Genomic DNA, 13,095 nt, shown 5'->3' on the forward strand with positions numbered 1-13,095 from the left:
GTAAGGCAGTATTGTTTAAGACTAAATCAGCTATTAGATAATTTTTTATTAGATTTCAGTAACATTTCAAAGACTCTGTAGCCTAAATGGATAAGGCACTGGTATTTTCTAGCAAATGTCATTAGGTTTTTGGTTTGTTTTCTATTTTGTTTGTGACTTCTCAAACAATCTTTTAAATATCAAAGCATCATTGTTGAGTTTTCATGTATTTTTTGAGTTGTCCCACCTATTTCATGCTCCAGTTTAAGGTTGAGTATCACTGAAGGATTTTCTATCCTTGATAATTCTCCCTTTCTGTCGATCCCTTTTATGAGAATCTACTTTTCTTTAGTGAATTCCTGAGTGTGGTGCAGAGATCATGAGGTTCACTGAAGGGATTACCCTCCTGGGTTTTGTAGAGCCCAAGGTGAAGAAGGATCTTGTATCTTTGTTGAATTTGGTCCAAGCCTGAAGGATATTGGTAGTTGGAAGTGGCTTTCTATAGGTATTCAGAGGAATCAACTTGGTCTCTTCCCTATGGCAATGTAAACCCATTTATTTTGGGCACCAACACTTACAAAAAAACTTGTTGATGCTAATGAGAAGCTTGCAAAGTTTAACAAAATTTCTACCATGCTTGATGAACAAATCCAATCTCAAAGGATGAATGGTGATACAAATGGATTGGGTTACAATACATTTGAGAAAGGTGATCCTTCTGGTACAAAGACAAACATGCATGAAGGTAAATATGTGCCTAAGATTCAGAAGCCCGCCAGTAAGAAATCATATAAGCCTATTTGTTTCAATTATCATAAGCTAGGACATACTGCTAATGGTTATAGACCCAATACTAATCAAGGGTATAAGCCTAGAACCTTTAATGGTTATTGTTTCACTTGCAACATGCATGGGTATAGAGCTGTTGAGTGTAGGTATGGAACAAATAATCCTACTCCTCACATAAGTTAGAGGTTTGGTGGTGGTTGGCAAAGAACCTTTGTTGATTGGAGAAGTCCTAACTGGAAAAGACCCTATGCTAACTGGTCTAGTCCCTATGAGATAGAAAAGAGGATGAATGTGATTTGCACAATTTGTCATAACTATGGTCATGTAGCTATGAACTGCAGAACAAGGACTGGTAGAGGCAATGTTGGACCTTGGAGAGCATCTGGTATGGTTTGTTATCATTGTCATAAACCGAGACATATTACAAAGTTTTGCAGAGAAAAGGTGAATCAATCTGTTGACCAAAAAGGGAAGATGAAAGTTGATGTGGAGGAGACTAGAGTTGAAATGAACAAAATCTAGAAAAAAAAGAATGATGAGATAATTAAAGTCAAACCATCTGAAGATCCTATTTCTTCACCTAGTGTGGAGAACCCTTCACTGGCAAACTAATTTGTTTAAAAGCTAAGGGGGAACTTAATGTTTGATCCATTTTAGAACCCCTTGAAGGACCATGATGTATGTTAAATCTACATACTTTGATGTATTATGATGTTAAGAAGTGATTCTATGATCAAACCGGTAGGTTCGATGTGTTATGTGAACTGGTATTGTGTTAATAAGATATTTTAGAGTTTTACAGGTAATGACATTTAATGCAGTAGATAATGGGAAAATAAAAGGAACCTTTTGAATGTATTTGTCACATTACATACTTGAGAGCACACAGAGAGCGAGTAGAGAAGAGTTTGTGTTTGCAACATTTACCCTATTTAATAGAGATTGAAGTGTTTTGGTGTGGTCTGCGATCGGGAATCACTGGAGAATTTTTTTTGGTGTTTTGAACCCTAGTGCAGAAGCGGTAAAAGGTATTTATCCAAATATCTTATTATATGCTTATCTTTCAGAGTCATTGAAGATTGACACCCTGCATTTAGTTGATGTTACCAATAAACCCCGTCTTGAATTTAAGAGGCACCCATTTAAATATGAGGAAATTGATCCCACTGGAGCCCTATCTAGAGTTCCTTATGGTGTCTTACATGTTGAAGATATTAGATCTTTCTATCATTGCAAACTAGAGAATCTTGGTTTTGCTACTATTTTTTATTAGTATAAAGCATTGTGTGATAAGAATGGTGTAATAAAGGAACTATTCACAAGGGTTACCAAGAAAGGGTTTCACCACGCCCTATATTTTATTAATGATTTTGATGATGAACTTGTGAGATTTGTGCTTAGCAGGATTCATGACCATTTTATGTGGCTTGACTAACCACATAAAATTTATAAGGAAGTTATTCACGCAGTCACCAGATTTGGTGCCAGCGGTGAGGTTCTAGTTTTGAGATCCATTCCTAAGAACGATGTAGAAAAGTCAGCAGGAACTAAATGGGATGGAAGAGAAATGACGGTGAATAATATCAATGGTCTTGCAGTAAAGTATGCTTCTATGGTCATCGGTTACCAGATCTATTATTCTAGCAGGATGAACAACATCCCTCCTACTGCTATTCATACTACCCACCAGATGATCAAAGAAGATGTTGACTATGACTTGTCAGAGGCATTGAGGAGTCAACTTGTACTAAACTAGGAAGCCATCAAGAAGGATAAGAGGTTAAGGTTTAAATTTAGTCAATTAATCCTTGGTCTATTCTTTTAATTTTCAGAAATGTTTCCCCTATATTGGTGATATCCAATGGATAGATGGCACTCCTGCATTGATGCAAATGAAGTATGACATTAGAATGCTTGGTAATGATTTTGACAAGATTGCGTGGGGATAATTTAAAGATTTTCAGAAGAAAATGCATGCAAGGGTAAGGATATCGGTCGAAGTTGTCAACCGATATGAAAACACAATCTATTTTATGGTTGATATAGATACTTGGATGATGGAGGTAGTTGAGCCCCAGACTACATGGGTGATTCCCATGGGATATGAAGTAGACAAAGATCTTTTGGTTGCATATGCTGATCATTTGCTTTCCCAACTGGTAGATACAACAGTAGAATGTTTTGGCACTTACAAGGAGAAATCCCTTCAAGCGCACTTAGAACTTAACCAACCGGTAATTCCAAAGAAGGTTAGAAAGGAAGTTGAATCATTTGCAGAGAAAGAAGGATTCACAAAGGAAGCCATTGCTGAAGCTAGAGAAAAGCATGTGGCTAAACAGGTCAAAACATCAAGTTTTCCAACCGGTACCTTCACCGGTGTAAATACAAGAGTTGGAAAGGAGAAAGCTACATAGAAAGAAAAAAACAACATCTATTAAAAAGAAGAAATGAGTAGAAACAAATAAGGAAAAACCTTCTAAGATTCAGTTTCAGAGGAAAGGTAAGATTGTTGAACCTCCTGCTCCACCAATTAAGACTAGTAAAAGGAAAAAGCAACAAGCACAGAAATAGGTAGATACTGATGAAGAAGCGACTGAGTCTAAAGGAGAAAAGAAATCCCTAAGGGCCAATGGAAAAAGGTCAAAGGGTTTTGGTACTTCTACTATGAAATCTCCAAGGAAACCGGTAACAAAGCTCACACCTCTTGAAAATTTAATGATAAACATTAAATAATATGGTTTATTGACTAGTGTGAAGAAACTATATGATAATTTTAATGAAGATGAACAAAGATAGATAGAAGATGCAATTGTCTATATGATGAATAAATATAGCAAGGCCCTAATTGAGTTTCAAGGGAAAATTCCAAATTCATTGTACAATATAATTGATGGTAGATGGCAAGCAACCATAAAACAAGACAGTGAATTCATTGAATGTATTCTGAAAAACTTGTAACTTGAAGCTACTATGAAAGAGCTAGTTGAAAGTATTGCTAAGGCAAAGTCATCTATCAGGTCAAAGAAAAGGTTGACAAGAATGTTAATCGGAGAGAGCTAGCCAATCAATCCATGAGGAGACTGAACAAATTTTGAAGAAGGTACTGGGTTTGATTCTAGATGAAGAGGAAGAAGTTAAGGAAGTTGAACCAAAGAAGTTTGAGGTTGAAGATCTATTAGAATCAATGATAGTCCCAAAGACACTGAGAGGGGGGTGAATTAGTGTCTAACTGGTTAGTAGAATATTTAAACTTATTAAGAACTTTGTATCTCAAAACAGTGTACCGGTGAATAAGAATTAATGCAACAAATAAGAATAATAGAGACAACATAGAGAACACACCATAACACAAGATATTTAATGAGGAAACCCAGTGTGGGAAAAACCTCGGTGGGATTTGTGACCCACAATATTCACTCACTGGACAATGAATAAATATTACTTACAATGAGGGGCCTACACATGCAGGAAGGCTAGTAGCCTAGAGCTCACTACTCAACTACAAAATGGATTATCAAAATCCAATACAATGTACTGATTCGGATCAACATCAACTATGCTAGGTTCAGTACTGGTTTAAGCTCAGTCTATAACCAAAACCTTTGTTGTCAACTATATCACCTTATACAAAAATACCATCTATCCTCTCTCTCTCTCTCTCTCTCTCTCTCTCTCTCTCTCTCTCTTATATCAAAATGACCTATAAGATCTCATACATATATGAATCTTTTAAAATATTCCATGTTAGAATTTACAAGAGATAATTACATTAAAAAACAATAAACAAAAGTTTATTCCATGTCGGCTTGAGTGTCGGTATGCATTGTTGTCATTGCCGGTGGATGTAGAAGTCTATTGCCAGTGTCGATAACTATCGGTGGGTTGATAGATGATTGCCAGTTGGTTGCCATCAATGAAAACATCAACTATTCTCATAAGAGTGTAGAATGCCAACAATCTCCCCCTTTGGCATTGATGGCAACACTCATGAGAAAAATCCAAAAACTGTTCAAAAATTGAAGTCCAAAAAGTTTCCAAAAAGATGTGCTCCCCTTGAGAAAATGATCTCCTCTGAATAAGCATTTTTCTCTCCACTACTCCCCCTTTGACATCAATGACAAAGGTTGTCGAAAATAGTCAAACGAGTGTAAAACAATTTCACCTCAAATTCTGGAACCGGTTGGTTACAATCTGAACAATATCTACCAAAACTAGATTTAGACTCTGCATAAACCTTTTGTTCTCATTCAAGGTTGCCTCGGTCTGTTGGATCATGCCGGTGAGATAGTGCATGTGTTCTTTCGGTGATCATTCTCCCTGAAGTAATGCCTTAGATATTTCAATTCTCTGAGAGATAAGATTGTCCAACTTGGGACCAAGTTTATTTTTAAGTTCTTGGGCATTTGATCTTATCCTTTCCTTCTCTTTCTCAAGTTTCTCTAGTTTCTCCTCAAAAACTATCATTTCCTTCTCAAAAATTGATATGTGTCCGAATGAACCAATTATGTTATCAGCTATCTCATTGATTTCTTTCTGTGTTCTACTGATCTCCTTATCTATGTCCTCTATCAAAAGGTGAGATTTGCATGTTTCCCTATAAAGCTCCTTGTACTCTAAAATTGTAGAGTTAAGTGCCAGTAGTAATGTATTCAAGTGTTCTGTGCACTTGATCTTTATGGTGTCTTCAAATAATTTGTCCTTCTCTTTTTCAACTCTCTCCTTTATTGTGTCCTTATTCACTTTATCAATGGTTATTACATTTTCGGCAATAAATTTCGACAATGTGTCCAATTTACCTAAAGAATCCTTAATATGATCTATGTTACAATTTGGTGCAATCAATTTAAGAATAGGTACAGTGTTATCAATTGCCTTCTAGGCCAATTCATTGCAATATGTTATCTTTTTGATTGAATCCAAAAGTACCTCTGTAACATTGGTAGGTCTAAATTCACTTGTAGATGCGTCGGATATCTGACCAATTACCTTTATTACATTTGTGCTTCTATCAAGTGTAACCAATTTACTTGCATTTTCCTCTGGTGGATCAGTCTGGGTTTGCATCTCAACTTGCAAAGGTTTCTCAGACTATTTTGATGTCTCCGTGATTTCCGGTTTCTCTATTCCAATGTGTACCTCTTGCCTTAGATTGTTCAATTGTCGGTATCTCTATCTCCGGTGGCCCTATGCCAGCATCTTTTCCTTCAGTAGGTTTTCCAGTTTCTGACGGTTTCTCTGTTTGGGTTGGGATCTCAACTTCAATAGTTTCTACTGGTTTCTCTGCCATGTTGTCACTGTCAACATTATCTTCCTCAACCTCTGAATTATCCTTATCCACAACAATATTTACTTCCTAAGTATCCACATTCATGGTAAAGAGTATCTCAGAATCAGGATTTGTGTCATCATGTGTAATACCTTCAGTGTCGATAACCGGTGGATCATCTGTGTGTACCGATGCAGTATCCAAAGATGGTGGTAGATTTTTAGTAATCTTGATGTTTGGAATCCCACCAATTTTTCCTTTTCCCTTGTCCTTGTCCTTCTGATACACTTTGAATGTCTTTTTTGGTCTGTTCATTTCCTCTTGTTTTTCCTTCTCCACAAAAAATATAACCCAATTATCTGTAGTCTCATCTGCAACCTCTTTTACTCTTTCTACCATTAAGCTTACTTGTTGGTACCCACTAGCAAAAATAGATCAGTTAGCCTCATAAATTAATTCATCAGTTTCCTCTTTTGAATTAACAAGATGTACAGCTAGAAGTTTTTCAATTTTCGGCTTCTTGTCTAATTCCATCACTGCTATCCTTTTTGCTTCCAATCTTCTATAGAGTTCATTTGGTAAGTCATCCACAACTTCAATTAAAACCTTTTTATATGTGTCCAAATGTAAGATAATGTTGTTCTCAATGCTTTTCTTGTCAGAATAATTAAATTCATTATATAGTTTGTGTACATTAGCCAAATTTCCATCATCATTTATCTCATTCAATAAATCATTCAAAGAAGGGGTAATAGGTTGTTGTTTCTTCTTTGGTGTTAGTTTCTTGGGTGGTCCCCTTACTACCTCCTGTTTCTTTCTCAAAGTCCTTGTTCTCTTAGGTGAAGGAGAGGGTATCGGTAAAGGTTTTCTCTTCCTCCTTTCAACTCTTTTAAACTCTACTGCCTTCTCACTGTCAGTTCCAAAAGATGTGTCAACCGGTGAAATATGTTCCTTCGGTTGAAGTCCTTCAAGCTCACTAGTCGATAAGCCACTAATGTTCATGACATTTCCCTTGATTTCCTTAGCTTTCTTAGAAGCATCTCTAATTTATTTTTCTCTTTTATTTCTTTGCTTCAACATACTTACATCACTCTCAATAGTCTCAACACTACCAAAGACCTTTTTTGATGGTTCTTTTGGTGCATCCAGTAAAGCTTTGGCATATGTCTCTAGAATGGTAAGATCTACTTTATATCCCATTTCAGTCACCCAAATAGTCCTAGGGAGAATTGCCTCCATCCATGTCTCATCTCTTTTGATAACAAAATAGATCTTTTTGTCATATTTGTCTACTACACTCTATGGTAACTGATGCCCTGCAAAATGGCACAAGGTTAGTCTATGATCAAAGAACACAAAAACACACAAAACATTAGTGTTAATCAATCTAAAACTAAACTATGAAGGCATACCAAAAGAGACACAAAAGACATGCTAATTTATCTAATAAACAAAACACAGATTATGAGGCATCTCCAACTGCCTCTTAGCATGGCTTTAGCTTCTTCTCCCTTGTTCCTCTCCTCTCCAAGTTCCAAAATAGTGTAGCTCTCAGCAGCTTTTTGCACTATGGATGCTTATGGAGGATTGAGATTGTAGTATAGCTCTAAATGTGAAATAAAAAGCTAATACTAATGCTAAAATGATGTATTTTAACCAAAATGATAAGATATTAGATGATTATGCTAAGAATGCTCTCTAAAATGTCTATAGCTTAGATGCATACAAGTTTTCAGGATCTGGATTATAAAGGAATGGGCTCTATTTATAGGAAAAATGGAGCAATGGATGGCCAGGATTGAAAGGTTTAATCAAGGGTCAAGCTTGAAAGTTGGGGATCCATGTGCACAATTTGCACCAATGAAATGGTGACGAGTGTCAACATAAGATTTGGTTGAGAGAAGAGGTTGGAGGCATTAAATGCCTAAGGAGACCTCATGGTTATCTAGAAGGTAAGGGTCAAGCCTAAATTAGGATTACCCACTGGATTAGGAGTTAATGCAAGGATAAACCTTTGTGCAAATGATTAAGAGATAATCATGGTCAAAGCATTAAAGGCTTGATGAGACCCTTGGGTTGGGTAGAGGTTGAGTCAAAACAAATGTTTTAACCATGTGGGAGGGTTGAATTAACCATTAATGGTTATTGGAGACTTTGGGGATTAAGTGGTTGAAAGTTGGAAGCCTTCAATGGCTATCAAAGACTTTGAGGATTTAAGTGGTTGAAGGTTGAAAACCTTTAATGGTTATCAAAGACTTTGGGGTCTTTGAGAAGTGACTCCATTTTGCTTAGGAATGTAACAATATTTAGGGGATGGATTAGGCTAATTAGGAAGGGGTTAGAAGAATCTAGAAGGGGATTAGATTTTTGCAAGTGGATTTGGTGGGTGAGGGAAAATAGGATTTTATTAAAATAAAAATTCATTTATTTCAAAATGTGTGCAAGTTGCATTTGTAGGAAAATGCAAGTGGGGTGGGGGATAATGATTTAAATAAATGTTTTATTTAATTTATTTAAAAGAGGAAAAGGGGATTTAATTAAATAAATTGATTTTATTTATTTAATTGATTTGAATTGGATTTAATGAATTAATTAAAATAAATTGAATAATTTATTTAATCAATAGAAGAATGCTTGGGGATGAATTAATTAAATATTAATTTAATTAACTGGTGGCTAGTGGATTTTTAATCAAATAAATACGAAATATTCATTTAATTAAAATGGACAGATTTATGTGACTACAGTAACCTTTCTCTAGTTCTCATCTTAGCTTGGAAAGTTTTGAAGTAATCTATTATGTTGTTGTCTCTAGCAGTTCCCATGCTGGTAAAAGCTTCCTGTAGTTGTTTTCCAAAGTGGATTTTTATCTCCTTTAATCTTTTTCAAATTGTCAATAAGTTCATATTTTAGCCATTCACACACATCTATCATTGCATTGTTGTTTACCATCTCATAAGCATTGTGTATACAGAGACTAGAAACTAAATTTAGCCTGTTAGCATGTGTGGTCTTGTATCCTAGCACCATACTAACAAATCTCACATTGATGTCCTTAGTATTATTTACTCTCAATGATCTATTGTCAGATGTTGCTTTGGTTAGGCTCATCACTTTGTTGTTGGGAATCTTCTTTGTTTTATCAGGTCTGCTGTCAGTTGAGGGTAAACCAATTATTGCCCTAATTGATTGCTGGGTTATTTTGCAGACAGAATCCAACCATAAGAATTATCCATGTGCTCTACTCAATACAATTCTTACTACTTCCTCTGGAAATTGAGGGATGTTCAGTATCTCCACAAAACCTAGAGTTTCCATATGTTCGAGTTTAACAGCACCATGTTCATCACAAATGACTTTTTTAAATATTTTCAATAATTCTTCATAACCTAGTTCTTCTATATTACAATGTATATAAATCCTAAGGTATTCTGCAAATGCTACACCTTTAGGAATTTTTGAAAATGCCCCTACAGAGTCATCTTGCTTAGCAATTTTGGGAATTATCTTAAACACGAGTCTAGGGAGTTTCACATTTTCCACAATGGTAGGGTTCGGAGTAAATTCGGGAGCAGAAGAAGAAGCCATTGAAAAATACCTTTTACAGCCTGAAAATATTTTGAATGCTTGAAGAAATCACTTCGCACCTTCTCCTTGAATGCCTTTCCTGAGTTTTCACTCTCTATGATAATTTGAATGTTCGGTGAGTCAAAAATGAGGGAAATCAGCTGATTTATAATAATATTTCTTTCACCAACCACATTAAATGCTCGTCGGTTAAGTGAAAACTTAACACATCTTTCGGTAAGGAAGAAATCTATCTTCTCACCATCAACTGAGGGTAATCTCCATGATTTTCAACTTTCTACAATACCCCCAAAGGGTTACTTCTCAGTTGGATGAAGAATCTCCTACCGATGGAGGAGTACTCTATTCTACCGGTATAGAGATAGTTTCATCAACTTTCTAATCTCTCTTCCTAATCCATTTCTTTGAAAAATCTTGCTTTACCTCATCTACCTTTTCTTTGCCTTTCAAACTGGATCCTTTATTGTTTGTCGATGAAGTCTTGCTTCTACAAAATTTATCAATATGTCCAATTTTGTTACAAGCATAACAAGTCACATTATTCCTCCGAATATCCTTTCCATATCCTACGCCGGTTTGTGTTCAACATTGATTAGATAAATGTCCATATATTACACAAACATAGCATTTCACATTCATTCTGCAATTTTCTAAATTATGACCAACTTTGTTGCATTTGGAACATTGACCGGTGGGTGCAATAATATTCTGATTGTTTCTAAATCTACACTGATTTTCTCTATGACCATATTTGTTGCAATTGAAACATTTTCCATTGAACTTATAAGCATTAGGTTGTCTTACCGGTTTGTTTTGATCTAGATTGGTTGCAGTACTGGAACTTTCTCCAACTTCAAATCCAAGTCCATTAGTATCTCCATTAGGTTTTTGACTTTTCAGCATGTCATCAAGCTCCTTTGAACTTTTCTTGAATATGTCTTTGTGTTTATTTGCAATAGCCAACTCATTTTCCAGAATTCCCTTTTGTCTCATAAGCTTAGTTCTATCATGTTGCATGTGAATTAGATCTATCTTCAACATATCATTGTCATGACTAAGTCTTAGATTTTCATTTTTAGCATCATTGAGTCTCCTAGTCAAGTCTTCTTCATTATTTTTCCTATCTTCAATATCTTTACATAACCTCATAGTCATATCTTGCATTTCATTCTTCATATTACTATTTTCTTGTCTCAATTTGTTTGCAGGTTCTCTAAGAGTTTCATTTTCATCATCATGTTTCTGCATCTTCTCATGAAGTTCTTTTATTTTATTTTGTGCTATAGAAAAATTATCCTAAAGTCCCTTAATGAATTCCTATGCAGTCCTTAGATCATCTTCAAGTTTGATATTCTTCAATTTCTCTGCATCATAATCTACAAAAGCTCCTTCCAATTGTTTTCTTAATTTCTTCATCTGTACCAGTGTCAAAATCTTCCTCAAGCTATTAGGATTTTGAAAATAGAGGACCAAACTTTGATACCAATTGTTAGAATCAATGATAGTCCCAAAGACACTGAGAGGGGGGCTGAATTAGTGTCTAACCGGTTAGCAGAATATTTAAACTTATTAATAACTTTGTATCCCAGAACAGTGTACCGATAAATAAGAATTAATGCAGCAAATAAGAATAACATAGACAACATAGAGAACACACCATAACACAAGATATTTAATGAGGAAACCCTATGTGGGAAAAACCTTGATGGGATTTGTGACCCATAATATTCAATCACTGGCCAATGAATAAATATTACTTACAATGAGGAGCCTGCACATGCAGGAAGGCTAGCAGCCTAGAGCTCACTGCTCCACTACAAAACAAAAGTCTCACTAACTTACAAAATGGATTATCAAAATCCAATACAATGTACTACTTCAAATCAACATCAACTATGCTAGGTTCAGTACCGGTTTAAGCTCAGTCTATAACCAAAACCTTCGCTATCAGCTATATCACCTTATACAAAAATACCATCTATCCTCTCTCTCTCTTATATCAAAATGACCTATAACATCTCATACATATATGAGTCTTTTACAATATTCCATGTCAGATTTTACAAGAGATAATTACATTACAAAACAATAAACAAAATTTTATTCCATGTTGGCTTGAGTGTCGGTATGCATTGTTTTCGTTGCCGATGAAGTGTCTGCCGGTGGATGTAGAAGTCTATTACTAGTGTCGATAACTACAGGTGGATTGACAGATGATTGTCTGTTGGTTTCCATCAATGACAACATCAACTATTCTCATAAGAGTGTAGAATACCAACAATCTCCCCCTTTGGCATTGATGACAACACTCATGAGAAAAATCTAAAAACTGTTAAAAAATTGAAGTCCAAAAAGTTTCCAAAAAGATGTTCTCCCCGTGAGAAAATGATCTCCTCTGATTAAGCATTTTTCTCTCCACTACTCCCCCTTTAACATCAATGACAAAGGTTTCCAAAAATAGTCAAATGAGTGTAAAAAAAAATTCACCTCTAAGTCTGTAACCAATTGGTTACAATCTGAAAAATATCTACCAAAACTAGATTTAGACTCTGCATAAACCTTTTGTTGTCATTCAAGGTCCACTTTTCACACACACATTTTTGGCACCTACCATGGGGCTCGAACCCATGACTACAATATTTCTAATGTTTGGTTTTTATAACTAATAAACATGTGTTAAATTTGCAAATAAAAATCTTTCTTTTTTCTTGTTCTTCTATGACACTCAAAAATGGTCTCTATTTGGAAGGCATAACTTTTTATTGAACCATTGGATGTCAACCAATTTTTGATATTTTGTTTAAAACCAAGTTTTCTACAGTTTCAATGAAGCAATTTTCCTAATAATTTTTGGTTTGAAAATTAGGAATGACAGAGTGCAGTACTATCATTTTACTTATTCTTCTGTGACAATAAAAAATGGTCTCTGTTTGGAGGGCATAACTTTGTATTGCACAGTTGGATCTAAACAAAAAATTTATATGTTCTGTAAAACCAAGTTTTACACATTTCAACCGAAGCTATTTTCTTAATTATCTTGATTAGATAAGTTCCTAATTACCCAACCCATCTAATTAATTGTTAATGTTATCACTTGTTTCCAATAAGGAAAACTTCCATTGTGCCCTAGCAGTCTAGACCATAAGCATCCTTAGAAGGAGCCTCTTAGTAGCCTATCTCTCATGACCCTGATCATCACATGAAATCCCACTCCCCCTAACATTTTCCCAAAACAATAATTACAACAAGAAGGCTCGAAGCAACATCCAAAATAATCCATAAACAACATATATGCAACCATAACCATCAATATCGATCAAGAGCCTCAATGCAAGATAATGAATCAAAGTCATCTCATGGGCAATCAAAATCTTCCACAACCATAAAAAAATCCTCATCAGCAAGGCTTATCAACTTTCTAAAGAAAAAGCAATAAAATAAACCTCACAACATGGCTTATCAACATGTTGGAG

Source organism: Cryptomeria japonica, chromosome 11 (genome assembly GCF_030272615.1).
Source record: "Cryptomeria japonica chromosome 11, Sugi_1.0, whole genome shotgun sequence".
NCBI lineage: Eukaryota > Viridiplantae > Streptophyta > Pinopsida > Cupressales > Cupressaceae > Cryptomeria > Cryptomeria japonica.